The sequence below is a fragment of the Hemicordylus capensis genome, chromosome 3 (assembly GCF_027244095.1).
Source record: "Hemicordylus capensis ecotype Gifberg chromosome 3, rHemCap1.1.pri, whole genome shotgun sequence".
Classification (NCBI taxonomy): Eukaryota; Metazoa; Chordata; class Lepidosauria; order Squamata; family Cordylidae; genus Hemicordylus; species Hemicordylus capensis.
In genome coordinates, this window is record NC_069659.1 from 78,976,833 (window position 1) to 79,004,193 (window position 27,361).

The 27,361-nt window shown below is 42.5% G+C and overlaps 1 long non-coding RNA gene across 1 annotated transcript; it reads left to right on the forward strand.

The window, feature by feature from the left end:
• The first annotated feature begins 282 nt into the window (after positions 1-282).
• LOC128350427 (uncharacterized) lies at positions 283-27,113 on the forward strand. The gene is made up of 3 exons (XR_008319318.1): positions 283-1,834; positions 3,557-3,615; positions 26,471-27,113. It is a non-coding gene; the product is annotated as an uncharacterized LOC128350427 (long non-coding RNA).
• The last annotated feature ends 248 nt before the right edge of the window (positions 27,114-27,361 follow it).

Genomic DNA, 27,361 nt, shown 5'->3' on the forward strand with positions numbered 1-27,361 from the left:
GGGTGTCTCTTTAAGGGGTGTGTGGTAGTATGGTGGTAGTACTCCCCCCCCCCCGCCGCTCTTCCCCCTCTGGCGCTGGTGCTTTTAAAAAAGCTTGGTGCGGCAGAGTTCCTCCCTGCCGCCCCTGCCCCCGTCGTTGTCCGTCTATGCATGCGCTCCGCCAGCTCTTCTTCGTTTAAGGCATAGACGGACAACGATGGGGGCAGGGGCGGCAGGGAGGAACTCTGCCGCCCCAAGAAGATTTTTTAAAGCACCAGCGCCGGAGGGGGAAGAGCGGCGGAGGGGGGTAAGTACCACCCCCCCTTAAAGAGACACCCCCCCAAGTGCCGGACCACGCTTCTACCGAACCATGCACACCACTAGAGGCCAGAGGCAGCGGCGGGCCTGGCCCAGCAGTGGAGGCAAGGTCTAGGAGGGAGAAAAGAAGGTGTGGGGGCAGAAAGTGGTGGTGGGAAGGAGAGGCAGCTGGTCCCGGAAGCAGAGACTGGGGCAGAAGGTGGGGGGGAAGAGGTAACCGCTAGCCCCAAAGAGCACACAGATGCTTTGTGCGGGGTCGGCTAGTGTAATTAATTCTCCCAAGACGTGCTGCTGCGGATGCAACGTGCCACTGGGGATGTGTAGGGATGGGTTGCGGAACTCTCGTGAGTGGCCGCACCACTCTCCAGCGCTCCAGGCTTTTGGCGGGCTGGTGGAGCCCAGGTGCAGAGGAGGCGGCCAGCCGGCATGGGAAGCCCAGCCTTTGTGAGGAGGCGGATGGCCTGAGGGGGAGTGCTTGTCCGGAGGGCGAAGCCCCACCGGTGTGAGGATGCCCAGCCGGCTGGCGAAGCTCCACTGGCCTGAGGAGGCGGCCGGTAGGGCAAAGTGGTGGAGAACTAGGGTTAGTTTCTAGGGTTAGTTTCTACATCTAGTTTCTAGTAATATATAACATATGAAAATATGTCAGTTTTAATGCTACACTTGATCTTAGCCAAAAGGCTGAGAAATGATTTTTAATGCTATGAATATTTAGATACTGCTTTTCAACAAAAGTTCCCAAAGCGGTTTACATAGAGGTAGATAAATAAAATGGCTCCCTGTCCCCAAAGAGCTCACAATCTAAAGAAGAAACAGAATGTGTAGACCAGCTAGACACCAATCACAAGTCACTGGAGGGATGCTGTGCTGGGGATGGATAGAGCCAATTGCTCTTCCCCTGCTAAATAAAGAGAATCACCACTTTTAAAAGGTGCCTCTGCTCAGCCGGGAATTTATTATAAAACATATAGTAGGAATTGATTATCTAACATATAGTAGATTTCAGTCCTTGCTTATCAATGAGGTCAGTATATGCCACCACACATAGCTCACAGAACCACATGTTAGTTTATCTAATGAACTGCATGGAAATACTGCACTTGGTTTTTGCTTACTTAATGAATGCTGTTGTATACACATTGCTGTATGTGCAAGCTGAGTCTTTATCTTTAGAAAGCATCAGATAGCATTAGACTCATTGTCAACAACAGGCCTAGTTTCCATTGATGTTCAGTAAAAAGTTTAGTCAGCCAAGTTAAGAAGAAATAGTGGCTGTCAGCACTATAATATATTCAGAAAATGGCAACCTCTTTTGTTGATCCACTCTGACTCTCTGTACTTGAGCATTACTCGGCTGACTGGGGAATTAATCTTCCAGTTTGGTGTTCCCATTTGCAAAAACATAATGTCTGACCTTAAAAAACAAACAAACAAACAAACAAACCCCAAACCCAAGTGTTTTGCAATAACACTAGGGATGTGCTCGGAACCGGTCCATGCACATCCCTAAATAACAACTCAAACAGCTTCTATTTGAAATGTAAGTATTCAGCATTTGTATGCCCATGTAGCACAATACTGTGCAATTAATTTGAGCATATTATGTTCAAGAGGGTTTCTTCCCTAAGTATTGCATAACGAAGGTAAGTATTGCATAATTTAGAGTCTGATGTTAATCTCTCTCTCTCTCTTTTAAATTGGTGCAGAGTTTCTTTCAACAGTGCAAACTGACATTTCAGTGGAAACTTCTGTTGAAAGGGAGTTAACCTTTTGTACCTCTTTCATTTTCAGAACTGGGATTTACTGTCTGATAATATTCCATCCTTAATTGCTGGAATGTTTTTTCTTTCTTTTTGTTCCATTGAGTACTGGGATTCTTCACTAAGGAATGAAGAGCTAATGGTGTCAGGATCATTGTTTAAGATGATCTTTACGCTCACTTTCAAGCTGGGAGAAGAATTTCAGAAGACAAGCCAGCAATTTCCGGAAAGTAGATACAGCTAATCCTAAAGCTAAAATAAGTCCCTTTATACAGGAGGCAAAGAGAACTTTCCCTAGTAATCAAAACACAATGGTGTATATAAAGCACAAGACTGTTTGCCACTGAAATGGTATTTGCTTGAAGTGTCACATCATATTTCGTTATTATAATATGCCTGAAGAATTAGCTATAATCACTTTTGCAGCAATACCAATGAAAGCACTACAAATAATAATTTTAGTCCATTTCTACCATATGAATGAATATCCATATATTCATTATAGATTCCATGTTACAATCCGCTTATGAAAATTGCTTTTTCAGGTAAATGCTGTAGCAAGTGTGTAAAGTTAACTCAAGAAAACCAGGATTATGGTTATCAGCAAAAGAGTTCTAAATTTCTTTGAAATCCAGCTATATCTTTTTTGCTTACTCAAGAACAAAGCTGTTCTCACGACCAGCCTAACCCAGGGTAGGGCAGTCCAGCTTGGATTAGGGGATGCAAGCAGATCCTGGCATTGTCTGCCCACCGAACCCCATCTTGGAGCTGGGCCATTTGCTGATTGGTTCCAGGATCATGCATGTGCTCAGGCTGCAAGCCTAGAGCGCCCGTCTCACAGGGGTATGCCCCAATGCACTGTGCTCGTCCCGTGGTGCATTGTGCGATACATGAGTCCTAGCCTCTTGACATCCATGCTGTGAGCAGCAGTGTGGATCATGTGGGAGCGTGGTACATGCTTCCAACTACTTTTCAGGATCCTCTTGGGAGGTATGTTTTTCACAGCCTTCCCCGTGCCTGTCCGCCCTCCTTGCCTGCTCGTCGTGTGAACTTGTAACCAGGGGAATTCATTTTTAAAACATGTATGCTCCTTTAGCTAGTGATTCCAACATACCTGGGAAGAAATATATTTTGAGGATGTAGCCATCTGGAAATAAGCTCTCCTATGCCTTCTCTACGGAACATGGATATACGATGATGTTCTCTTCTGCATCATGCATGCTGGTATATATATCACAGGTTCATGCTTTATTGATCATTTTTAATATTGGTGATATTAAAATATTATTGATATTGCTGAGCCATTTTTGGAAGGGCAGTATAGAAATTGAATAAATAAAATAATAAATAAAATAAATATTAAATGTCCATAGTGGACATTGAACCTGAGGTCAACCTGACCAAGAAAATACTTTTTCTCAATCAGATTGATAAGTAATAAAATTTAGAATTCCAGCATTATATGCATACAGTTATTAATCCTATCTTTTATCCAAATGAAGGAAGACATTGGCTACAGCTCTGCACAGAGATCGGCACACCTAAGACCACTGAAATCAAGGTAGGTTTTAAGCATGCCTATCTTTCTGTTGAATTATGGCCCATGGACCTTCAGTGAAATAATGAGGCATTTAAATAATCAATATATTATTTTAAGCATTTATCTATTCTAAAATGCAATATATCAATAACTAACCATATATACACCTGTATATCAGCAAATATTATATTTAATATATACTCCACAATCTGGAATATTATGTATGTTCTATATTATGTATCCTCCATAATCTGTAAATATATTTATTTATTTAGATTTAGATGGTTTATACCTTGCTTTTCTTTTGTCATAGGGACTCAAAATAGCTCAATATTACTGCAAATATGGAATTTTATTTATTTATTTATTTATTACATTTATACCCCACCCAAACACGTCTCTTGGTGGCTAACAACAATTAAAACACATATAAAACTTAAAACAGTTAAATTTATGGTGTGATCCTAGGAGAATCAGCAAGAGTAAAGAAAAAAAAAAGCCTTCCCCTTTGGGGTGTTTTTTTTTACCCCAGCTGAACTTTTTAAATACACTTTTGCTGTCTGAGAAACCAAAGTAAATCGCAGGGAGTGACCTTTCTGATCAGAACAGTTAATGTGAATATAACAAGGACAAGAGAAATAGTATCTGACTACAAGTGACCTTTACTTCCAAAATATACTGCAAGCTGGTCTACAAATAGCAAGGTATCAAGATAAAGTACATATACAAAACAGAATAACTAGTTCCACACTTGTGTCACTGGATTCAAGGAAATAAAATAAATTATCTGAAAGTAAGACATTTAAGACATTGCACATCACAGATTATTCTGAGAATTTATTTAAATTAATATTTCCTTCCTTCCTTGTTTTAAAAATGTATTCTGAAAAGCTCTTGCGAGTAAGCATGAGAGCTTACAGAGAATGCAGATGCTCCTTCAGTTTCTTGTCTTCTGGAATTTGATGGGGAGGTGATGCGGGGAGAAGGCTCCTGACATGATTTCTGCTGTGCCACCTGCTGGCCAGCTCTTGTTTTCTGTGATTCACCAGAAAAGTAGTTTGAAAAGTGGTAGGTTAATCACAGAAAGCAAGAGTGGTCATCAGGTCATGCAGTTGGAATCACTCCAGGAATCTTCTTCTCATGTGACCTCCTGATCAGATCCCAGAAGAAAAGACAAGAAGAATCTGCAGCTTTGGATTCTCTGTAAGCTCTCACATTGTACTTATTCTTAAGCTCTTTACAGAGTGTGTTTTGTGTACATAGGTGTGTGCAGTGTTCACATCAGTGCATATTAGTATAAACTTACAATGAGTGCAGCAGCTCAATGTTTTGAATCAACTCTCCTCGGTGTTATGCAGCAGTAGGTGCATGTAGGGTTTATTAGCACAATATTCAGAGGCTATAGCAGAGCTACTAGAGGAACAAGAACCTTGTGGCACCTTAAAGGCTAACTAATTTATTTCTGCATAAGATTTTGAGGGCTATGAAAATCAGAGGTGGTAGGATTTATCATCACTGGATAGTTGATTTTGTAAACAGGTACATATATGCCTGAACAGCAGGTTCCAAGGATCCAGCCACAAGCCACTTCTTAATCAAAGAACGAAAAACATGTATTTCTACAGCTTTGCGGTTTAGGTTGTCAACTCAGTACCAGGTTCAGCAAGCGTAAAGCCTGCCTGCCTTTGATGCTGAATGTTAATTGAAACCAGTTGTGCCATGTTCTCATCTTTTACTACCCATCTATTAACCTTCACTTTCCCCTCAGAAAGACCAACTTTTTTGTTCCTTTCATTTGCATCCTCAAAATTCAGAATGCTTAATTACCAATTTTAGCTATACTCACTTGAGAGCTAAATCAAAGTGAAGATGCTTCAAAAAGTGTTTCCCTTGAGAAGAAGAAAGGCCGGTGTTAATTTTCTTCACAGATTTTGATTAGTTGAAAGCATTGTGTAGTATAGAAGTTAATTTCACCAAATGATGTTAATTTTACATTGACATGACATGTACTCCTGGGAAGAAAGTCAGAGCAACTAAACAGCTCCTTCTTCACTGTGCACCTATTGTTATCTCACATAAAACTATAATTCTCCTTATGAGGACTAGCTTTACAGGTGGTATTTCCTTTTTTCGTCTGCTTTTTTAAGCCTACTTTCAAGTAGGCTTATGAGATCACCTGGCATTCCGTGTGTCTGTCCATCCGTCCTGCATCCTCCCCATCAACTTCACAATGCCTAGACCAGTATGAACCGAATTGGGTATAGTTGCAGGGACACATAGGGACCCCTCAAAGGCATAGTTTGTGATGACGTTGTCCACCCCAATTCAAGATGGTGGACACATACACTTTTGATGTGCAAGTGTACTAACTTGTGAACCGCCTAACCAGTTTGAGCCAAATTTGCTACAGCTGTAGGGACACATAGGGATGCCTCAGTGGCATAGTTTATTATGTTTAGTTTTCAATGATACCATCCACCCTGATTTAAGATGGTGGATATGTGAACATTTGAGGAGCAAGTGGGCTGACTTGTGGACTGTGTAACTGATTTAAACCAGATTTGGTATAGTTGTAGTGAGTGATACATAGGGACACCTCAATAGCATAGTTTGTGATGATTTCATCCACCCCAATTCAAGATGGTGGACGTGTAAACATTGAGGACTAACTTGTAATCCACTTAACCAATTTGAACCAAATTTGCTACAGGTGTAGGGACAGATAGAGACACCTCAGACACATTATTATTATTATTATTATTATTATTATTACATTTATATCCCACTCTTCCTCCAAGGAGCCCAGAGCGGTGCACTACATACTTGAGTTTCTCTTTCACAACAACCCTGTGAAGTAGGTTAGGCTGAGAGAGAAGTGACTGGCCCAGAGTCACCCAGCTAATTTCATGGCTGAATGGAGATTTGAACTCAGGTCTCCCCGGTCCTAGTCACTCTAACCACTACACCACACTGGCTCTCACAAACATAGTTTGTGCTGATGTCATCCACCCAAATTCAAGATGGCAGGTGCATGAATGTTTGAGGAGCAAGTGGGCTAACTTGTGAACTCCCTGATTTGGACCAAACTTATTCCAGTTGCAGGGATAGTGAAAGGAAAGTAGGTAGATTAGTTCTTACTAGAACAACTTGCTATTTCTTGTATAGCTATTTAGAAATTCTAAACAAGTTCACTTTAAAAACCTAATTACAAGTTCAATATTTAAACCTAATTACTAATTTACCAGTGCCTTTTGAAATTCAGGCAATTTAAACCTCATCCTCAAGGGTTTTCCACAGAGGCACAACAGATGCTGAGTCCAATAGATGCTTTTCTTCAGAAGCTGCTTTTTCCTTTCCTTTTTAAAAAACAGATTTTCATTACAAATTGATAAAATACAGATATATAAAAACCTGTACCAGTGAAAACAAATAATATGGATGAATATTATCACTAAATTTCTTATTCCAGTAAGCAATAAATGAGATTTAACTTTGAACAAATTCATCTGCCTCTTTATTTCTTTTGATCATCTAAGACATGTTAGTGCTATAGGTAATGCAATCCCAAATACATCTGTACCAGTCAATTAACAATTGAACATAAGAAGTTTTCCAACAAAGGATGAAACTTTAGCTCTGTTCACACATTATGCTCAACACTTGTTCAGTGACTGTACTGTGTACACAGGTACAAATCTGTACACAGGTGCAGTTATTCACGTTATGTTGCTTCCTATCTGTACCATGCATTTGAGGGACCTGTACCCATGTTCACTTTTATGATGAACGCAGGTACAGTCATTCACATAAAAACATACCTGTTTAAAGATGTCTGTACACTCCCACAACTTAATGTCTGAATAGGGCTATAGTCTTGCTGTAGATAATAAACAGAATATTAATTCCACATAATCTACCCATCACATCTACCCTCATCTATCAAAGCAAGATGAGCCTCCTTCAGATATTATAAGTGAAGAAGCTGTGTGCAAGTGTGTATGAATATATGACTCACATTCAAGCAGGCGTAAATGTGTAGGGTACATGGCCAAGCAACTTAGGAAGGTGGGGTTTAACTCTTGACTAACATGCCACAAATAGGAAACAGGTAATAAAATGCATGAAGAGCACATTATTCCAGATGCCAAAAGCAGAGAAGCAAAGTTCATGCCCTCCAACATTTTGCAGATGAAAATAGGGATATACTAGTAATGACCAGTCCTCACAGCACGGATTACTGTCCCTTCTCCTTCCCACGGTTGCACATTTCTGAAGACGGGAATCCACCTGTTATAGGCTATGCCCCCCTGCACAGTGCCCTAGTGTTGTGCACTGTGGTGAAATGTTGGAGGGCCTGCCGCTTTAGACTGTGAGCCTGCTCAGGCTGTTTTCACATACAAGAGGCTCTGGCTGCTTTTGCCACACACATCTTCTCATGGACCGTTGGCTGGAAAGATACAAATATTCCACCAGGGCATTTTGCTTCAGGAAATATTGGCAATGTATTACTTATCAGTTTCATCTATCTGCAAACTAATATTTCCTTAGAAATATTTTCCCTCTGATTACAAATAAGAGTAATATTGTTCAGTGGAGTGGAATTTTGTTTTCTTGCTGCTGAAATGACTATAATTATCACCATCTCTGGCTAATTATATCTGTGTTATGGACTGCTAGCCAATGATATACTGTAGCGAATGCAGTAATTAGAGTTTCTGCAAATGACAGTCTTGCAATTCTCTCTCTAAGGAGCTTCAAAGAGCTGTTCAGTTGAAACAGATGACTTTGAGGAAAACATTGAACTTTGCAACAAGGATGTCATGACCCCATGGTTCTGATCCAGCCCTTCAATATATTTTAATTATAAACATTTCATTTGGTGTAATAAGCATATGAATATATGTACCTACTGATGCATAACACCACCGAGGCATTCTGGTTGGGTCAGTTCAGTGGCGGCTGAAGACATCTATGTGGCAGAGGCAGAGCACCAAATACCACCCCCTTGCATGGACCCTCTTTCCCCCTCTTGTTGGATATGGACTTCCAGTGTATTGACCTTTTGTACCAACTATCCTAATGACCACTAGGGGCATTGGGAGTAGAGATGGTGAGTAAGGGTCTCCCTAACTGTTCTACCTGTGTCTACTCTATGACCCCTGATATGACTCTACAGATATTTCTTGTGCTGAGTCAGAATCCCTTCCTTTCTGGTTAGAGAGCAGATGGAAACCTCTTTCCCACCCCACTACCTATTCATTATGTAGTTCTTTAGATTAGGGTTAGATCTTTTCTATCCAAAGTATACTTCACCAATAAATGCTTAGTATTTAGTTTTACAAGAATCTCCATGCGTCTTCTGTAATTAGCTGCAACAACTAAACTGCAAACTACTCTGTAACTGGAGTGGGTGCTTTCCTTAGGGCTCTGCTGATTATCTGCTGGGGGTTAAATTAACAATCCCCAACACCTCTTTCTCGTTTAAAGTAGGGGGCAGGAGTGCAACTTGCTGCCTTGATGGTGCCCCAATAATCTGTTGCCTAGGCAACTTCACCTTATGGAAGGCTCCCCCAGATCAACGGTTGCATCACCCATTCATGGGGGGCAGGGCAAGTGCACTACACAAGCCCCCTCTTCATTCCCCTTCCATCCATCCATCCATCATAATGACTGGCAATAACTTCTGTATCAAAGAAGTTATCCTTTAAATAGCACTTTTCTTTAAATACTCTCATACATTATCTCAACAGTCCTTCCAGTGCCTGTAAGGTATGCCAATGAGTAGGATTCCAATAGTGCAGCTGTGGATCTATGACTGACAAATAGTTACCTAAAGCCACCGTTTCTGTTTCTCCTCAGAAAGTTAAGTTTTGTTTTCATTTGCAAGCTCAATTGACGTTGAAAGGTGATAGTGCCTGGCCAAACGTCTGACGGCTGCATAATTCTGTGCTTTCAAGTTCGTCCAGATGAAACCAGCCCCTCTCAGAATGTCAGATCCAGTGTTTGGAATGAGTGAAACATTCAGAAGCATCTGAGCTTGCAAAAACAGAGGTTTTAGTCACAGAACAAAGGCAAAAGGGTCATAAGAGCAGCAACCATAACATGTCAGCTTCATTAAGCTTGGCCTCAGTGGATCAACTATCTATAGTATGTGCCTGGTCTTTTCCCACTTCTCATGGTGGTTTACAGCCCAATAAAAGAGGGATTGGAGCTTGGTTCCAGAACTTCCAGATGTAGAGGTGGGATGTGTAGCAATGAACCTTACCCACCTGCCAGTGCAGATACTGACATAATGGGTCAGATGACAGACAGGAATGGAGAAATATGGTCTGCAACACCACAACAAATCCATCAGTAGCCCAATGCAGATATACATAAACATGCAGGAGCAGCGTGTGAAACAATTATAGACCATATTTTCTACCCGATTCAACTGGAAAGGGGGAAGCAAGAGTGGCAGATGCTGGAGCTGCGCAAGGTTCTGGCACACCACTCAGGCCTACGCCAGAGCAAGGCAGGGCCTGGCCAGAGTGAATGGCACTGGCCAAACCATGGAAGGAAAATGGGCAACAGTGTAGGCCATCAGGTGCTGGTACAGCAGCCGGTGCAAGCAATGGCAGTGTGTGTGTGAGTGCTTCTGTCTGAGATGGTCCAGGAATATGAGGAGCTAGACTTGAAAAACTCCAAAGGGTTAGGGGTGTCCACAAAACTTTAATGTCCGGTTCAGTTTGAATCTGAACTAGACTTGAACCAGACTGGCCATGTTTGGTTTTGTGCACCCCTGAATGACCCCAAGTTTGGTTCGAGTTCAAGGGTTTTACCTTAAAAAAGTTTAAAACAAACAACAACCCTGAAGCTTATTGCCTCTGGGTGTCCTGTCATGGCCACAGGGGTGACTCCAGAGGTTCCCCCTTCCCTGCTGTCCTCCCCCAGTGTCATTATGGTCCGGTTTGGGTAGTTTTCAGGCCATTCTGGGGCTCTTGGTAGTTGCAGTGGCCATTTTGGAGGCCGCTGCACTTGTGCCATAGGTCTGTGCATGGCTGGGTCATGACCTGGCCATGCAGAGGCCTATTGCGCATGAGTGATGGCCTCCAAAATGGCCACCACAATTAGGAAGAGGCCCCAAACTGCTGAACTGGGTCATAATGACACTGGGAGAGGCCTGTGGAGGTGGGAGGGTGAACCTCCAGAGGGCCCCCCGACAACCGTTGCAGTGCCCCCGGAGATGATACACGTGTGTGTGTGTGTGTGTGTGTGTATATGTATGGAGCTCCTGAACATGCTGTGGGGGCGGGGGAGTGGGTTTGGTGTGAGATTGAGCTGCACAGTCAGGTTCAGTTTGAGGCCGGCTCGATGTTGAACCTTTGAATTGGGCATGTTTGACACCGAGCCGGTTCAGATTTGAACCTGTTTGCACACCTGTACAAAGGGTGGCTGGGAAGAGACAGGCAGGAGGCAGAAATAGGAGAAGGTGCTCACTGCATCCCTTGTACATTCTACTACAAGCATAGGGAGTGGGAAGGATGAAGGAGGCAACGATGGGAGCACCCACTGGGCTGGAATGTTTAAGCCCAGAGTGTGCCCCTTCACCATTGCATCTTGCTTCCTCCAAACCAAGTCAAGAGGGGCAGGGGTTGGGAAGGGAGGAAAAAGGTTCAGGGCACCCAGCCAAACAATGGGGCATATACCCCTTGTGCCCAGTGCTAGCAATGCTGATGGTTAATAATAAACCAGTGGTGCATTTGTGTGTGCAATGCTCCAAAGGTAGAGCAACTGTAAAAAGAAGTGTTAATGAAGTGTTCTCCCCATCTGTGTTCTAGAACCAGCTGGCTTTGTACTGGCTGTGAAAAGTACCCTTTCATCCTATCATCACTCCCCTTGTCAGGGGTTCATATATTGGAGTAGGTATGCAGTGCAAAAGTAGTTGAATCCTATACTGTGGCATGGCAGAGTGTGTGGGGTAGATGAAGCAGGAAGTGGTTGGGGGAGTTCAGTGATTTTTTGCTCTTCGTCGATTCCAGTGGGTGCTTTTCCTCTCTGGAGTTAGCATAACATTAAGTCATCATCAAGGGATGTGCCTACAGTCTGGAATGGGCACAGGATTAGGCAGGTCAACTCCTCCACATCCTGCCCAAGACACGCCCATGTTTCCACTTGGTTAAGGGGCCGAGATTTCTGCGGTTACACTAGCCAGAGAGTTATGGTGCTAATGCAGATTTGCTGGTGTAGCATTCCAGCAGTGCAGAGGCACTGGTGCAGTGAGGACAACAAAGGTGTGGCAATTATTCCATCGGCAATAAGGGACTTACACCATATCCCATGCCGCTCAAACCAGTTTTTGTACAGTGTCACGCCTTTAGAGAACTTGCTCATCTTTATCTTTTCGGAGGAGTCTCTTTGTCTCCTAGGTCTTGGGCAAAAATTTATCTAAGCAACAGGCTTTCCCCAAGAATGGTATGGTATGTTTTGTGCACCAAGAGATAAACAAAGATGTAATAATATAGAGCTGCTGAAAATGTTAGGTGACTATTTAAAGGTAAGTTTAAGAAGGAGCAAGAATCTTTTATAAAACCAGAGCCTTTAGAAATGTTCTATGTGTGAGTTTGTCTAACAATGTTTGACATATTATGAACATAACATTCTTGATTCAGCTATTAGGAATATTGTCTAGTGCAGAGGTAGGCAACTTGGTTCTTCCAGCTGTTGTTTAACTGCAGCTTCCATCATCTGCAGCCACAATTTATTGGTTGTTTTGCGCAAGTCACTGTCACCCTGACTCTGTTTTCCACTGAAAATGGGAACAATCTACTTTTTTAAAACAGGAAAAACACGAGATTCTCAGCATGATGCAATACTAATGTATGTAATTAGGCAGTATTAGAGCAGAACAACACACACACACACACACACAATTCTAATTGCTAGGATGGTAACTCTTGCTCAACTTTGGCTCTTTAACTGTTTGGAGATTAATTAATATTGTTTTGTCCTAATGAATTGGGACATTAATTATAATTAGGGATACATAAAATGTCTCAGTTTTTGATGTAATGCTTTGCGGGAGGGATTTTTTTATGCTTATGCTTTGTGGGAGGGGATTTTTCATGCATGCTCATTACTTCCTCTCTTCTAATTTTATGCCATTTATTCTTTTTGTTATGGTGTCTTTCTTCTCCCTCATATGATCTCGTCCAATCCAAGGATCATATTGTAAACACAGTGATGTCACAGTACCAGATAACCCAAATAACCTTAATCAGATTTGTCTATGTGACATCACTGAGGGCAAATGAAGCCAATTAGGAGTATAGTCAATGCTTTGGAAATTGCATCACCATCACTCTGTAAGATATTAGGGAAGCAAGGGGAAACGTGTTTCTGGCCTATGTTTCTGGGCCCATGCTCCCTGTATTGCTGTGCTGCAACCTTTCGTTTCCCACCTGTACTATATCATTGCTGGAAGCACTTTACTCTCTGCCAAAAGTTTTCATCGAAAGGTACATGCATGCACACCTTTGAATGTGAATGATTGGCTCAGCCTGAGTTAGAAAATTGCAAAACGCTTTATACATGTAAAAACATGTATACATGAACAGCAGGAATTAATATGATTTTCAAAATTCAGTTGTGCTGACCTCTTGTGGACATAATGAGTAATAATCCAAATAGAAATAAAGCCAAAATATAATCTGTGACCAGATTTAATTATATTAAAATATAATTTATGACCAATATTCATCAGCATTTTTGAAGCAGAAAAGTCACTGCATGGTCCAAGGGTCTGGTGAGAGTAGCCACCAATGGTAACATTGCAGGTGACATGAATGAAAATTAGTTTTAAACAACTTTTCAGATGTGTCACTTGATATCTTGTAATATATTAGGTACAGTTTCATCACCTCAAACCTGATTGTGTGAATTGACTGCAACTGACAAGAAGAAAATCTGTGAAGCTGTGAGACTAAGGTTGCACTCCTCCGAACACCTACCAGGGAATTGTCTATTGAACACGATACAGATTTTCCTGGATAAGGACGCTTAGTATATGCTGACCTTCCACCCTCATGCACCCCACCAGGGAATCAAGAGAAGGCAGGAAAGGGTGTGGGCAGGGGTCCAAAAGAATGTTGGGAAAATGTTTGAGTTCCAACACAGTCTGACCTGATGGACAGTTTGGAATGCCATGTTGGCTCTCCCAATGATTTTCCTGTTTGGTTGGATCGGATCCAACATTTTTCAGCAGGCAAGAGCCTAATGTGTAAGACTGCACTGCACTTAGCTATTGTATTGAATCTGCCTCCTGTGAAGACACAAACTATATGCAGGATGTGCACAGAGAGCTACATGGAGAATAAACCAAGTTGAGAAGTTAGTTGAGAACTTAAGATACAGAAACCCACCATGATTGCTGGGGATTCTAAATGGAATAGGAAATACACTGAACAATAAAATGGAACACAATTCCAGAAGTTATTAAGGTCGTTCACATGACCAGTTTACCTGGGTTTGGGGAGGGCTGGTGGCAAGGCAGGTTCCTACCTGCCTCCCCACAGAAGAGTAGGAGGTTCCACTATATTCTGCTGCTCATTTGCCCACATGAGTGCTGGAGTGGCAAGCAGCAGAGCGCCAGTGAGGTCCTGGTCCTCCAGGAGCCCATGATGCAAAGCATGAGCAGCCGAGCATCTACCCTCTTTATTGCAGCCACTCCAATCTGCATGGCCGTTCGTTCACCCTAGCTCACTGCCTAAAATGCTGGCTGACTGGCTGGGAGCCCAGCAACCTGATTGCCTACCAAGGTAGAATGAACAGTAGGTTTGTTGTACCTCAGTAAAGACAGGAGCTGGGCTATTCATGTCTGGCAAAGCTAGGACCGGAAGGCTCCTGGTGTTCCAGAAAACATGAGCTGCCAGGGATAACCCAGGGAGCTCGTGGTGTGTGTTTGTGTGTGTGCGCGCTAAAGTTGTAAAGTAGCTGTCCTGAACTTGTCTTTAATTTTGTGTTGGAAAGACTCTTTAGTTTTCCAAGAGATAAGTGGAACTGCAGGAATATATGTGATTGATTGCATTAATTCAAGTGGAAGTGCTCACTTTTAGCATTTTAGTGTTTCAATGGCACATGGTACTATTTCACAAACAATTGAATGATATACAGCAGTAATTCCCACTTGTCCACAAGAGGGTAGCAAGATTACACAGTTACCTATTTATGAAGTGTTTTAATCTGTGCTTGGCTGTTGGTGATGTTTTCCAATTCCTAGTATGTTTCCTATGTAAGTTCTGTGATCACAAAACTGATTTTCAAGAGGCATGAATCAGATTACTTAGGGAGAAATCCATTCAAAAAATAGGGAAGGCAAGATTTCATTCATTGGCTTGGTGAGACGATGAATAACTCTGTGAGCCCTTAGCTCTCTGAGCACAGATCACCTAAATACATGTATAAATTTACCATTTCCAAAGTAAGGAGAATATTTATATTCATGCACTTTAATGCACTACCCTTGGCTATCATCGATGGCCACTGCTCATGTACTCCATTGACCATGTGTTACTTCACTGCCCATTTTACAGAGATGTTCATTTATTGCTGATAACACCTATTTTAGTAAACTACCCAGGCGGGTCATTAGATCTTTACACTTCTCTCCTTTTATCAGACTTTAGCAAGTTTTGTTAGGAAGCAGCTTATAAAAGCTTGATTGTGCTGCAGCCCCCCCCCCCCCGCACAAACACACACACACTTCCTCTAAATAGGTTGGTGGTGTTGTGTACGATTCCGGATTCTGTATTGTTGCATTACATCTTTTGTCTAGTCACTGACCATAATAAATTTGATTCTGATTCTCAAAAACGGGGCAGCACCACCAGTGGAAGAATGAGCAACATCCAGACTGGTTAGTCATAACTAAGCACCATTGAAATCAATAAGACAAGCTAGTAATGACCGAGTCCCATTAATTTCAGTGGTTAACATACCAGGCAATGTAGTGTGAGCAATTCTGCACCACTTGTGCTGCTGCAGGCATCTAAAGCAACACCAACGTTGTTGCTAAGACATATAATTTTGCAATTGTACTCGCAACGTGATGGCCATTATTTCCAATGACCATAGCATTACGCAAGCAGAATTGCACAATTCTACATATTAGCATAAGAGCACTCTTGCACAACAGTGCCATTGTTATTGTAAACACCCACAGCAGAGTGAGTGGTGCAGAACTCACCAGAAGCTAGAAACATTGCCAATCTTTGCAGGCAGATCCCGCACCTTGCCAAGACGACCACAAAAAAACCCAACCCTAGAAAAATTCATTACTTTCCTGGAAAATCCGGGGAAACTCTCCCATTGGAAAGCATGGGGAATGATACCTCACAGAGATAGCAAAAGACTAGCATCAAAGAGAGCTAAGATGTTCATATGCTTGCAAATGGCAAGCCCTCACTGACTAACTTACTGCCTGCCTGCCATGAAACTCCCAAACCAAACCACAAAAGATAGAAACATGCAGCCTTTGCGGGTAGGTTCCAGATCTTGGCAATACTACCACAAAAATCCCAAACACTGGAAAAATCCCAGAAAATGCAGAAGAGCTCTCCCATTGGAACACATGAGTAATGATATCTCATAGATAGAGAAAATGACTAAAGTCACAGAGAACTACTGTAAAATGTTCATATGCTTGCAAATTGCAACTGCGCGCATGCACACACACACACACACACACGGCTAATGTTACGGGTGAATATGCAATGCAGCCCTGCTTGTTTCTAATATTCTGAAGTCATTGAGCCTCTTCTCATGAGCAGTAAGAAGGGCTTGTGGGCAGGCTGCAGGGAAGGCGAGTGAAACCTACCTTCCCCACAGACAATTGCCTCCCCTTCCCTGGGTGGGCTCTCCAGACAAGCAGCTCCAAAAGTCAGAGTGTTGGGACGTGCTGCTGCCTGTCACCCCACCCTCAGAGCTCCAATAATGCACTGCACATGTGCAGTGCATTATGTGGACCCGCCCTCCCCTCCCCAGGGGCGTAACTACTATTAGGCAAGGGGAGGCGGCTGCCTGGGGGCCCCCACACCTCAAGGGGCCCCTCAGAGGCAAGTCACATGACTAGGTATTGTGAAGTGTGTGTGTGTGTATCAGCGAGGGGCCCATTTTAAAATTTTGTCTCTGGGCCCACTCCAGCCTTGTTACGTCCCTGCCCCTCCCTGAGTGGGTCAGCTGTGATTGCAAGCAGCCACAGCTTACACATGAGCAGCAAAACGAGGTTAAGGGAGCACTCACTCCCTTAACCTCATTTTCAAGGGAGGGTACTTAGGTGGGTTTGCCATGTTGCCAATGGGATCAGCCCCATCCTGGTGGTTCACATGTCTGCAAGACTGTACTAGGCTTCCTTATCCTGGTTTTGTGCGCACTTGTGAATAGCCTCATTGTAGGATAAATTTGCAGAATTTGGCTCATGCCATTCACCATATATTGATATATGGTGAATATAAACCTGCATGGCTAATTTTGTACAGATGTGAGTAGAATTCTCTTTGGATCTGGCTGTGAACTGCCAGAATGCTAAGATCTGTTGGGAAAGGCAGAATCCCACCAAGGCCTGAGGCTCACCTGAGAAAGGGCCTTTTTTGTGGTTACACCCAGGTTATGGAATTCCCCCCACCCCCCAATGACTTGTTTTTCGTTGCTGCCACATAAAAATATTCTTATTCTGGCAGGATTTTAACCTACCTGATTTAAGTTATGTTTATAGCTGCTGTTAAATCACCTTGTTACATTGTTGTTCTTATGTTTACTGGAATGATTGTGTATTGTTTTCATTTTTTGTAAGCCACTGAGAGTTATTTTATTAGCAGAAAGGCAGAGTATACATATTTATAATTTTTTAAAAAATCTATATGAGCACACATAAGCAAAGCTGCAGGCTGAAAAAATTAAAAATCTGCTCCTATCTACGGAAAGGTGAAATGCAGCATTATACATTCAGTACAGTCATTATTCGTTAAATGCATTTAATGGAATTCTTACATCTAATTCTGTGTAACTTGAAACACACGATACATATACAGGTTGCATGTATTCCCCCCACCCCACCCCGCCATGGCATTTTTTATTTCCTAGTGATTTATAATGCTTTGAAAACTTAATAAAATAATCACATGAAAAAGGAAGCTGTAAGCTCATTAATATCTCGGTAGGAAGCTAGCAGTGGGATGCTTTCAAAGGGAAATGTTATTAGAGACATTGTGAAGTCAAAGAAAGCCCTAAGCTTTCTTCAAAGAAAAAGCTTAGAATTCTCCAGCATGTTTTTAAGAAAAAAGAAATTGGGTTCTTTGGCAGATAGCTAACTAAAAATATACAGTGATATATTCTAGAAATAGAATGTTCATTTATCAAGTTAAAATTCTAAAAATGTATATTTTAAAAAGTGAAAATAATGCCCTGAAAATTATTTTGTTAAAGAACAAATTAGTTGTAAATAATACAGATCTTATCAAAGTAAATAATTAGTAGACTGCTGGAATGAATAGTTTGCCACGAGGTGGAGACTTTTGCTTAACTTGTTTGTCAAATCCTGTATCTCAATCCTCTTAATAGTGCATGCAGCTATTTATTGTAGATTGCTTTCTTCTGATAATGGCTATTCCTCTTTCTTTCGCCTTCTTTCCTAACCACACTCAAGAGAAATAGTCAAGCTCTTCTTGATTTTTTTTTTTAAATTACCAAGATATTGCCAACTCCAGTATTAATAGAAGGCACCAGGAATGGAAAGACTCTGGAGCTATTCCCGGTGCTCCCAAGGCAGCTAGCCTGCCTAAAACACCCTCTCCTTAAATGAGGCTGATGGAGCAAGTGCTCCATTAACCTCATTTTGTTGCTCGTGTGTCACCATGGCATGTAGTGACACGTGAGTAGACACCCGGCCGGGGATTCCTCCAGGATGCCCTGTGCACTTGCACGGGTCATCCTGGGATTTCCGGGGGCCGTGCAGCCCCCAATCTCCGCAGCCCCCACTGGCTCCATGACGGAGCCGGCAGTTGTGTGGGTGGCCGATCTGGCCACCCAGCTAGGAGCGGCTGCTCATCTGCAGGAAAGAGGGCTAAGCCCAGTACTTGATAGAACATAAGAAAAGCCCCTCTGGATCAGGCCCAAGGCCCATCTAGTCCAGCCTTCTACTTCACAGTGTGGCCCACCAGATGCCTTTAGGAACCCCATAGGCAAGAGCTGAGGGCATGCCCTCTCTCCTACCGCTACTCCCGTGCAATTGGTATTTAGAGGCATCTTGCCTTTGAGGCTAGAGGTGGCTTATAACCCTCATACTAGTAGCCATTGACAGACCTGTCCTCCATGTTTATCTAAACCTCTCTTAAAGCCATCCAGGCTGATGGCTGTGTCACCACATCTTGTGGCAAAGAATTCCATAGGTTGATCATACATTGTGCGAAAAAGTGCTTCATTTTGTTGGCCCTAAATTTCTTGGCAGTCAGTTTCATGGGATGACCCCTGGTTCTTGTGTACATGGTGCATGGCATAGTGTGTATGGTGCATAGGACAGATGTGCATGTGAGGCTTTGCCCCAACTTACGTCTATTCATTTTAACAACTGGTATGTGCCATGGGGGCTGTGTTCACGCATCCAAATGAGCACATGTAGGTTGGGTCTGGAATCTCCCCAGCATAAGTTTTATTCATTCTATGTGGAATATGAACACCTGTAAAGGGTTAAGATCATATTAACCAAAATTGCCAGGCCATTCCAGGACTATTCCAGGACTTGTAAGTCCCCATCTCCCTTCCTCCTGGGCAGAGCCTTAGGGACATTATCACTCCTAGGATTAAGCTTGGGGTCCCGTCCCACGAAGCCCAAACCACTCTGCTGCACCATTACCAACAGTTGCCATTGAAAAGGCCAGTTTGGACAGTACATCTGAGCCCATCCTGCCCACCATGCAATTAGGTGGTAACAATGTTGCATTGAGATCACATATGAGGAAGTGGCTGGGAGGTGCTGGGATAAAGAGGAGACCAGTGAGCGAGACAATCACCTAGGCCACAACATGCGTAGGGGCTCAACAAAATGACAATTTTCAAACTTTGCCTAGCATACACCCATTCCTTATGGCCCTGCTCTCATGCAGTCAGGAGAAGGGAAAAGCTCACCAGGAGAGACAATGGGACATGCTAATAGATGTCCCTAATCATGTGCTGGGCTGAGCTGGCTTGGACTTATTACCCACAGTTGGGCCTGGTGCTGAAGGAGAAGGAGCATTCCAGGACTTCTGCTCTCACATCTACCTGCCTCCAGGACAGAGCTCTAGAGAGACACCACCAGCACCACCACTTGGGACTGAGCTTTTGTTGTCTTCTTCTTTTAAATGGATGTTATGTTTACAATGTATTTTTGATTTCATTTGGCCTCTTTTATTCCCCAAACAATTTTTTAAAAAAGATTAGGGCCCCTTGAGAAAATATGCTATAAGCCAAATAAAATAAAACAATCAATAGATTACGTGGTTCTAAGGAATGCTGTGAAAACAACACTTGGCAGAGGGAAGTGGAATCAATACTGTAAAATATTGATTTTTTACAATACTGTAAAGGAGCACAGAGTGGAAGATGCATTCCGTATAGCACACTTGATCACTGTAGTGGCATATTAGTACACCCCATCACACAGTTATGACTTCAGTTGGTATTTTGACTTCTTTTTATCTCTACCCATTTTCCATCAGTGAATTGGGGTAATACCGTGAGAGCTGCTGGAAGCTGGAACTGAATTGCAAAACTGATGGGACTCTTTTGTTTCTCAAATAGAGGTGGAACTTTTTAGCAGGTTTCCACTTGTATGTGTATATGCATAATGTTATTAAATGAGTAATTACCTATTTCCAACCCAGATGCAGCTCATATTCTTCATTTATATTCCAACCTTTATGCATTCTTTATTATAAACATATGTATTTACAAAGAGTTGGTAAATACATAAAAAGCAGGAACCAGAAGGAAAACTCAGGAGGGAGAGAAGAAAAGATACAAAGATAGGTTTGGGGGGAAAACCGATCTTTATAATGAGCTGTGATCAGGAAGCTTTGTAGTGTGAAGCAGCATTTGGGAGAGATCACAATGGAACAATCATTTCAGCACCAGCCAAATGTTTCACTCTTCTTGTGATCCCTGGCCCTCCTTCCTATTTTGTTTCCAGATTTTCATGGGTGATTAATTCTGCACATGTTTCTATCCTCTTATTCCCATATGGACTTGACTCCATTCAGAAAACTGAGCTGATAAACATCCTTATGTTGTGGGAGAGGAGAAATATGTTCACCAGGCACAGCCGAATACTAAATAATACAAACAAGTGTGCTTATTTGCACCACTTTTTTCCTGCATAGGCATGGACAGAAATTGGACTATGTACATAGGTCTGCCAGAACATAGACTCGTTCCGCTTCCTAGTTTTAGAAAATCTTTACATAGTGGAGCAAATGAGGGTACACAATCTTATCGTGTCTGAAAGTTGTGGACACTTAAGGTTTTTAAACATTCTAGTCAATTAGATTCTCTAGTTACAGGCTTCTCTTTGCTCTGTTCTGTTCATGTAAACAAATTCCACAGACAATCACAGTATTTCATAGCTTCTTACACGCAACTGTCTTTTGACACAGTTGTTGGATAAATGTGATCTCGTACTATTGTCTTATAGGGACTTTTCTCCAGTTATTTCATTGTGTCTACTATATTGGTATTGGCGTGAGTATATACAGTATCTTAGCGTTGTTGCTCAGTGTGGTTCACCGTATGGAACCTGCTCAGTGTAGCATTTCATTCTGTTTTGTCTAGCTTCTAATGCTCATTTTACATAGTCATACTTCATTATAGCTTTGTGTATGCTCTACTATTGCTTTAGTAAAGCTACCCAGAAACTTTCTATGAATTACACATGAATTAAACACCATGAGCCGGGTCTCACAATCAGTGAGATCCAGTTTTTGTGAGTGTACAGGGAGAGTGGGCTAAGCCCGCTCTCCCCACACACGAGCATGTAGGGAGCCCTGGGCAGCTAGATCAGCTGCCCACATGATTGCCGGTTCCGTGACAGAGCCAGCGGGGGCTGGGTGGAGTGGGGGCTGCCGGAAGCTCCAGCATGCCCTACACGAGCGCGCAGGGCATGCTGGTGAGACTCCCGGAGCCGGGAGGCGGCTTTTCGCCTGCCCTCAAGGGGTCTCCTCGTGAGTAGCCACGGCGCAGAGCCGTGCTGCAGCTACTCACGATTGAGAAGCCTGGTTTGCGGAGCACTCGCTCTGCAAACCCAGGCTAAGGGGAGGGCTACAAAAGTGGTCTAGCCGTTTGTAAGCCATTGGGCTTGCCTGCAAGCCCAGTGGTTTACATGATCAGCCAAAATCGGGCTAGGCTCTCCTAGCCCAATTTTTGCTGATCGTGAGAATAGCCCCCATGACTTAAATATTCCTTTATTTCTGTTCTTTCGGGAATGTCAGTTACTTTGAAATATACTGAGGCTGTGCACCTGAGCAGCCCTACCCATGGTTAAGTGGTGGGGGCAAATTTTGACCCAATTTCCCAGGAAGCACTTTCTTGATCCTGCTGGGATCAAGGCTGATCCTGGCATTGTCTCCGTAGCAAGACTGAATTTTGTCCTTGAGTTTTTGCCTGGGTTAGAGCATGCCCTCTAGCCCAGCGCTGGGGTCATGTGTATGCTCAGGCTGCACACAATCCAAGCATACACAGAGTCAAGCACCTAGAGTGCCCAACTCCCAGGCAGTGTTCCCTCTAACAGGGATTCTCAGATGTTGTTGACTACAACTCCCAGAATCCCAGCTGCAACGACTTTTGTTTGTGGATCATGGGAGTTGTAGTCAACAACTTATGGGAATCCCTGTTAGAGGGAACACTGCTCCCAGGAGAATCCCCCAAGGCACTGTGCTCATTGCATGGTGGCTTGTGGGATTCCAGGAGATTGGGGAAATGAGATATAACATCCACCAGAGCAGTGCAGATCATGGATGTGCGTTGGCGCACCCACAGGAATCCTAAGGATCACGTGGGCAGAAGGTAGGTGGAACTCTGCCTTCCCCCAACTGCCCGCCCCAGTGTAACATGTGAATAGCCACTGTAACTGACATCCTGACTTATGAAGCACCAGTGCAATGGGAGAAGCACTGGTGTAGCAGTTCCAGACACTAATGCTGCATCAGTACTAGTGCTAGTGTGTGTGTAATTTTGACAATCTCCCCTTCCCACTGAAGCCCTGTGTCACCCAAGGGCCACATGTACCCAAGGGCTACATGACCCTCAGGGACATATCTTTGGGTAGCACAGAGTGTTTCCTGGGGAAGGGGGTCCAAATTTGCCCCCCTCCCACTGAACCAGTAGTACAGCTGAGTTAGTTAAATTTTAGAGAAACCTGGTGTTTCTCTTATTACATTGGTGCTTCACTAATCAGCTTATCAGCCCATGTGCCTACCTTTCATACAAGTAAATCCCATTGAAATACATGGGAAATATGCCTCTATCCTAAACATATTTACTTGGAAGTAAATAACACTGATTTCAGTGGAATTAGATCTGTCTTACACAAGTATTTTTGTAGCTTGGCTAGCTGCCTATTTGATTTTTGTTTGCTTTACATTTTTTTTAAACTCTGTGCCAACCTGATTTAGGACCTGGCAGTATTTCTATCACAATAACTGTATATTTATTCTGTTATTGCACTGATTGAGCTTTTAATTATTTTCTATATTTATAACTACTATTAATATTTAAGCCAGGGGGAGACTGAATTTTCTTCTCACTCACATTTAATAAAGGAAACAAATTTAAGCGTCACATGTGGTTATTTTTATTTTTTGGCAATTAACTAACTGAAACCTAAAGGATCTCTATGGCTGTTTCTCAGCCTGCTTTGATTCTTTAATGACACATTTTTCTATAGCTATCAGATATTTAATTGGAGGAAATACCAATAAAGCAAAGGATTTTTCAACAGGGTATAAGCATGATGTAATTGTGTCACTTCAGCCTCTGAGTCTCGAGAGATTCATATTCTTTTTTATTGTATTGAACGGGTTGATATCATCCCCAGGTGGGAAATAATCTCTTATTTCCCTCTGGAGAGTACCGGAAGATATCATTCAACTTAAGAAACCACTACAAATTCCTCGTCCTCCTTTTTTTAACTTCCTGCCTACCTGTGACTTGTTGATGATAATTGCAATTGTTGAAATCCCCACCACTACACATAGTAGCATCCTAAGCATTTGTGCAGTGCTAGTTGGTGCAGTGTTGGTTGCAAACTGTTCGGAAATGCTGATGTTACACTGGAGCTTCATTAGTCAGGATATTCCAGCAATGTTAGTAGCATATGGATGCCTGATGCTGCAGATCTGGATGGTGGCTGACCTGATTTGGTGGGTAGGCACCTATATAGCCTGTACAACAACCTGTACAGTTACAGCAGCAGGTAAAAAAAGCAGTAAGCAATGTGCATGTGACAGAGACGAGAGTGACTGGTTCATCATCCCAATCTAGTTTTACAGAGACAGATGACATTAACTAGCCCAGGGGTACCAGTACCCCTGGGAGTATCTGAAGGGCTTCCAAGGGAGTCTCAGGGAGACCTCCTGCGTTCCCTGCTGCAGCTATCTATGTGATAAAGCTCACTTATTGCAGTACCCTGTCTCTTAGACACTTGAATTTAGGTTACAGTTATGGTTGCCACCAGCTCGTTTTGTGGCGACCCAGGACCGGGCTTTCCCTTTGGCTGTCCCAGGGCTTTGGAATAAGTTTTCTGCTGAAATAAGAGCATCTCTTTCTCTGAACAAGACCCTCCTGTTCTCTCAGGCTTTTAATTAGAATTTATTTTAGTAATTTTAAAAACTTGTTTTAATAATTTTATTCTATTGTTTTTATTGTCATGTATTTTAATTTGTGACTTTTAAATATTTTAAATTTTGTACACTGCCTAGAGATATACATACCAGGTGGTATAAAAATATGACAAATAAATAAACAAACAAATAAATTTCTGTTTATGTGTTCATTCTCTCTCCCTCTCCCCAATGTCAGTGTTATAAGATGGGCTACCCCAGTTACTGGCTTACATCTATATTAAGTTATTCATAAGCAGTCTTACTGAAATTAATGAGGCAAGTTTACTTGTCCCATGCAATCCAGTCACTAGAGCAGCCTGTCTCATAACTGTAATATTTAAATGTGTGTGTGTGCGTACACACACAATCCATACATCCATATCCACCCGCAATCTCTATGGGGTAACTAGCTGAAAGTTTGCGACAGAAGGGGTACACTTGTTAGAAAAGCTTGGGAACCCCTGAACCTGCCCAATCACCAGGTAATTTTTGGGTAACCACATGCATAACTGGGGGAGGGGGGCTCTCTGGGATAGCCCATACATTATAGTGTATGGTAAGCCAGCGTGGTGTAGTGGTTAGAGTGCTGGACTAGGACCGGGGAGACCCAAGTTCAAATCCCCATTCAGCCATAATACTAGCTGGGTGACTCTGGGCCAGTCACTTCTCTTTCAGCCTAACCTACTTCACAGAGTTGTTGTGAGGAGAAACTTAAGTATGTAGTACACCACTCTGGGCTCCTTGGAGGAAGAGCGGGATATAAAATGTAAATAATAATAATAGTGGAAGCCTCAAAATGCACATGCTTGACACTTTTGAGGACCCAGTCCCATATGTGAGTGTCATAAGTGATTAAAAAACCAAATCTCATCAAAAATGGTTGTGTGACTCAATGGTTACTGTAGTTATTATCATAATAAAAGTCACGCTAAATGTCAGTAGGTGTATTTGTGATTTGCTGATTTGCTGTGATTTTCTCTGAGAGCAATCAATAAGGTTACTCAATGTTTTCAATAAAGAGCAATATGTATCTTTTGCTTTGAGTTTTTATGTCCTGTTTACATGTAATTTCAATACATGAGTAAAGTAAAATAAAATAAACACTACAGAAGGATTCTTGCTTATCTCTGTGAAATAATGTTAAGGACATGACTTGGCTTCAGTCCATAAGGAGGAAAATTGAAATGATAGCTGAAACTTCATCCTCAACTCATTCTCTTGTGTCTTTTTATATAGTGTGTCCGGTCACCTAGTCTCATGAGGAATCTCCTAATAAATGTCTTTATCAGGTGCTAAAAGAAATACAATTGGGATAAACAGCAGGAAAGATTTTTAAAAAACACCCTTTAAGGATTAACACATGAGGATAGCATTTTGAGACTAGTTCTGTTCTGCCAAATATTTATGAATAATGGTAGACTTTGGTACACTTTCAAAATGAAGAAAATTCAATGAAAAAAATTGAATCATTTAAAACAACACATATTTTTAATGCATTATTAAACATTACTTGTTAAAATCATACTGTTCATCACCACTTATAATGAATAAAATGGTTCCGTTAATATGGGGATTATAAAGGGATGCCAAAATTCCAGGCATGGAAGCTCCATTTATGAGCAGCAGTTATGCTTATTGACTTACAGCTATGGATTGGTCTATTTTATTTTTTTGTTCATTTGATATGTTTATATACCATCCAAAACATGCATCTCTGGCTGGTGTACAGCAAAAAATTGCTAACTTACGCTTCTCCAACACACACAATGTCTTGTGTATCTATGTTCAACATGTAATCTTATACTAGCAAACAGGAGAAGCTAGACTATCAGTGCCCTGTCAGCTAGTTATCTATGTCGCAAAAACATAGAACAGGTCACAATCCAGAGAAGCAATTTGTCCATTTAGCCAGAACTTTGCATGATTTATTTTAGCAGCATTTCATGTCTACTAAGATACAAGATTTTTAAAAGTGGCTTTTTCTTTAGCAGAAAAGAAATAACACAAGGAACACCAAGATGTTCACACAAGGAACACCAAGATGGAAACCCAAGTCGTGCACCCATTAAAGTCGTCTAAAGTCGTGCACCCATTAAATAAATCAGGATAATCTTCAAGCCCAGTAATGAAAGTCAAGGAGCACAGTGAAAAACATGGGACTACAACTAAATGTAAAGAAGACTAAACTAATGACAACGGGTACACCAACTAGTAACGTGCACGGACCGATTCGCAGGCCATTCTAAAGGCCTGCGAACAGGTTTGCGGGGTGGTGGTGGTTGTGGTTTTGGTTCACAGCTGGGGGTGGCCCTTTAAGGGCGGGGGAGGGTGCACTTACCCCTCCCGCTGCTTTTCACCTGCTGGCACTCCTTTTTTGAAAACAATTTGGGGCGGCAACAAAACCCCGTTTTCTCAACAAAAGGCTTCAGAACGTGTGACTGCCCATGCAAATGGCGCGTGCGCATGTCACGTGTGTGCATTGCATGTGTCCGTACATCAGACGTGCACGCCGTACACCTGTGATGCGTGCGTGCTATGTGCACGCACAATCACATGTTCTGAAGCATTTTGCTGAGAAACGGGAAGGGGTGGCAGGGAGGTATGCTGCCGCCCCAAATGCTTTTCAAAAAAAGAGCGCCGGTAGGGGAAAAGTGGTGGGAGGGGTAAGTGCACCCTCCCCCACCTTTAAAGAGTCCCACACCTGGCTGCGAACCAAAACACTGCAGTTCCATGCATATCACTAACAGCAACCAGCCTCAGAATTGATAATGAAGACACTGAAGTGGTGGATAGCTTCTGCCTTTTAGGACTGACCATCAACAGTAAAGGATCCAGCAGTCAATAAATATGCTGTAGACAAGCACTTGGTAGGGTTGCAATGA